Source organism: Atta colombica, unplaced genomic scaffold (assembly GCF_001594045.1).
Source record: "Atta colombica isolate Treedump-2 unplaced genomic scaffold, Acol1.0 scaffold219, whole genome shotgun sequence".
NCBI classification, from domain to species: Eukaryota; Metazoa; Arthropoda; class Insecta; order Hymenoptera; family Formicidae; genus Atta; species Atta colombica.
Genome location: NW_017259315.1, coordinates 926915 through 931077, shown reverse-complemented (window position 1 = coordinate 931077; position 4163 = coordinate 926915). Strand labels below are relative to the sequence as shown.

At 29.2% G+C, this 4163-nt stretch overlaps 1 protein-coding gene across 1 annotated transcript in view; it reads right to left on the bottom strand.

Moving 5' to 3' along the window:
* Positions 1 to 4163, bottom strand: part of LOC108687868 (transient receptor potential cation channel trpm) — a 20586-nt gene that overhangs the window by 5815 nt on the left and 10608 nt on the right. The window lies entirely within an intron of this gene.

The window sequence follows — 4163 nt, the reverse complement described above, 5'->3', positions numbered from 1 at the left end:
ATATATCAAAATGTATATTTAGTATATTTAATCACATTCAATTGTTTGAACATCTATACATATAGTCATTTTATATATCTATCATCTAGAGAATGATTCAAGAGATAAAATCAATATTCTAGGTGATAATATCGACCATTTTAAGTAAAAATGTTTATATAAACATATGCTCTATTCTAAACGGTTTTCGACTTCAATAGACATATTAAAAAATCATTGTATAATGGCATCATGAACTAACGAAATTTTCGCAATAATTGCGCTAAAATGATTCATCATAACGCAATAGTTTTGTCAGAACAAAATTTCTAAATAATATTGTCAAAAATTAAACAAATTTAATTTGAGATATAAATATTTTATAATTCACTTTCTTTCAAGAATATAATGAGACGCTAGCAGTTTATTGAAGAAACAAATAAGAATATATTACGATTATTTTCAATTGCTTGACGAACACTTCCAAAAAATCGGCGCATAGATCAAGCAGCATAGATACTTTTTTTCTAAAAACTCAAAAATGTTAAATTTCTATCAAATATGACTTTTTGCTTCCTCCCAGGAACTCCTCCAAAGTTCTCGAGCTGCAAGCTCTCGAACGATTCGATGACATACAGTTTGTAATAATTTACTTAGCTTTAAATCACTTGTCCAAACAAGAAGAAAAATTCCATAGTACCTCTTTCCAAGTCCCTCTCTCGAGATTAACCCAAAGATCCTCGGAAAAATCGGATCAAAAATCGGAGATGAAATAGTTCCAAAAGATTACATTTGACAAGATTCTTTTCAACAGATTGTTAGTCTACGATCAATTTTTTAAGTCTACTCCATTCATCTTCAGATAGTTAAATTTTCCTTTTAAGGGCCAACACCAACAATGATATTCGTCTCCATGAATGATAGTATAGATTAGAACTTTTTTTTTTGCGGATGAATTAGTCGACTTCCGCCGATCCATCTTCTCCAGCAAACAGCAACACTTTTCTTCCATTCTTTTTTAACTAATAATAAAAAAGCCAAAGATAGAATTCCATGCTTTTATAAAAGAAAAAGATTCTCTATTTTTTCCTTTTTCTTTAAAAATCCTTTATTAATCAATTATCGTCTCTCAATAAAAGGAGCAAGCCTATCCACATGAACTATACTTATGTCCGAATTCCGAAAATGACCTCACTCAGCTTTTTAATTATATCCTTTCTAATCACTCTGTAATTTAATTACTCTATAATTTAATTTAATTTCGGAACTATTCCCCTCTTTCTCGCTTTTTTCTATGCAATCAAACTTTTTGTCCTATATCGAAAATGATCCGTCTAGCATTTTGATCATAATGGTTCTTGATCTGTGAAAACTGTAAATTATATGCTGTCCAGTATGATGATGAATCACATCTAATTTGCCTCTTAATTTGCTAGAATATATCATTTTCCAAATTCTTCTTCTTTTCTCTCGAAATGCTATTTCATAGTAAAACTATAGAAAGAGATCCTGATCGAAATATAATTCTACAAGAGTAGCGTCTGTAGCCTCATGCCTTGATGAATGGTAAACACATAGGAATCCAATTGTCCAATCTTTCTGGTTTTTCGTAATAAATTTAGATAAAGAATTGTTTGATGTTAGCGTTCAACATGTCCGTCAGATTGCAGATGCAACGCAGTAATTCTCGTTTTCCTAATTCCTTCCCAGTAAACGAATTAATTTTTGAAAAACTTTCGACTAAAAAAGGAAAACTTTTCCACCTCCATATTAGCCAAAATTTTTAATTGCAAACCTACTTCCTCCACAGTAGGATACTTTAAAGAATCCCGCACAAATCTTATGGGAAATGAGTTTCAGTCAAAATTGTTTCAAATTTTAATTTTAGCTTAAGTCAAGCTGATTAAAAGTTCTCACAAACTTCTAAATGCCTTAATTTTTGCTCCAAGATCTTCGGAAGGTTATCATATCTTATATGAAAAATAATATCCAAATAAATCTTTTTTTATTAACATTAGTTTAATTATAAATATTATTGGATATATGTATATTGCATAATATATAAAAAATATTATATTTTTCAATATTTCGAGAAATATTATGATATAAAATATAAAATATCTCAGAAAAGTTTTATTTTATTTTCCAAGAAATATGTTAGGATTTCTGAAAAGGCAAGGAGACTCACGTAAATCAAGCATCTCAAAGGAATGAGACGTCACGTCCATGTTATTTGTTTCATCAAAAACATCTGGCTTTGACTTACGTCTTGCGATCTCCTAATATAGAGCTATCAATCGCGGAAGAAATATTATTGTAGAGACTTAGCTGTTGAATCCTCTCTCACAAACGTTGGAATTCTCGTTGTGTTGCTGCAGCATCGCTGCAAATTCGGCCTTACTCCGTGCACACTTCACACGCACCTCACAGATCTCGAACATCATTGTTTGGAAGATCACAATTTGCGAAAAAATTTCTGCAATCGAGAGCTAGTGTTTTGATGTTTTCGGAGTTGAGCCCTTAAAATGTTACACTCGCGTCGTATTCGCAGAATATTTCACTCGCGATGTGCTAGCGGATCATGAACGCTTTCGAAAGAATAACTCCAGTCTTTTAAAAATGAGCTTTGGTACAAAATAAACACGTATACAAAGAAAACCGTAACCGTAACAATATAACAACTTAATGAGCATCAAAAATGTTTTTACAGTCCGAGCTTTCTTTATTAAAATTCGGAGATAAAATACCACTTTCACGCCGGTAACAGCTATCCGGTGGAATAGAATTGAAACCGCCAGTCGTAACAATATTTTGAAAAGGGAGGATCCCGTATATACAGAGTGACCACTTAAATTGACCATCTGAAATATTTCACTTATTTTTGATGATATAAAAAAATGTTTCAAATGAAAGTGGAACGGTTTCGAGGAGAAATATTTTGGTCATTTTTTTTTCTAGGTAAAGGCACCTCCACTTTTTAAAATGGAATTGTATGATTTTTTTTTTACACAATATGATTTTTCTAATTATTCTGTATATAAAAATATTAAGATAAGCGATATCAAAAAACTAATAGTTTACAAAATATTTTATATGCCTTTATTTTGGCATATATTGACATAAAATATTAAATAATTTGTAAACTATTAATTTTTTGATAATCATACTTTACACTTTTATAAACAGAAAATTCATAGAAGTATACCAATTGATTATATATCAATTGATTTATCTCTATTTTTGTAAAAAAAAATTAATAGATACGTATAGCTCTTTATTTTGGCTTTGCATTATATTGTCTGTAGCCTATGACATAGAAAAACATAAGACAATAAGGCAAACAGTAAGAAAATCGGTTAAAAGTAATATTGGATAGCGATAATTTCTTTTTTAGGACGGAAACGTAAAAAGTGAAATTTTTTGTATATATAAGTATGTGTATATGTATATACATACATTCATACATTCATAAAAATTTTCACGTTTTTGTCCTAGGAAAAATATTACATAAATCTAAAAACGTAAAGTTATTACCTGAAATTTTCTATTGTAGTTGGCCAATTCACTTACGCTTATGTCTTACGTTTTCCTATGTATTTCTGACTTAATTTTTTCTTGTTTTTTAAATAAGATTGTATAACATGTAAAAACATAAATTAATATTTTTTTTTTGTTAGTCCTAATAATATCAATATCATCTATATTGTTCTGTAATGATGACAAAAAAGTAAACTCAAAGATAACTGAAAAGTCAGTAGTCAGGTAACATCTATTGGTTCATATACGTTTTATATATGTTTTATATACGTTTTCTAAACGTATCTAATGTGTTCTATAAATGTTTAAGGAATATATAAGATCAACATGTGTTACTGGAATAATTTGTAAAAGTAACTAATTACTCTTTGAAAGAAAAAAAACTGTAATTGTAACTAGTTATTTTTACAAAATAACTTTTCTAATCCTGCACAAATGTCGCATGCAGAAGTGCTGTATCTATTATTATGCCTCTATGATGATAGTGCTATTACTGCTGTTGAAGAATATCACCAATGTTTTACTGTGCGCAATATTCCAATGTTATCGTGACTATATAAGTTTTCCAAAATTTTCAATACATTCAAATTATCTCGGAAACCGTTCAAAGTAAGATACATATTAATATGAACATTTTTGCTAAAATA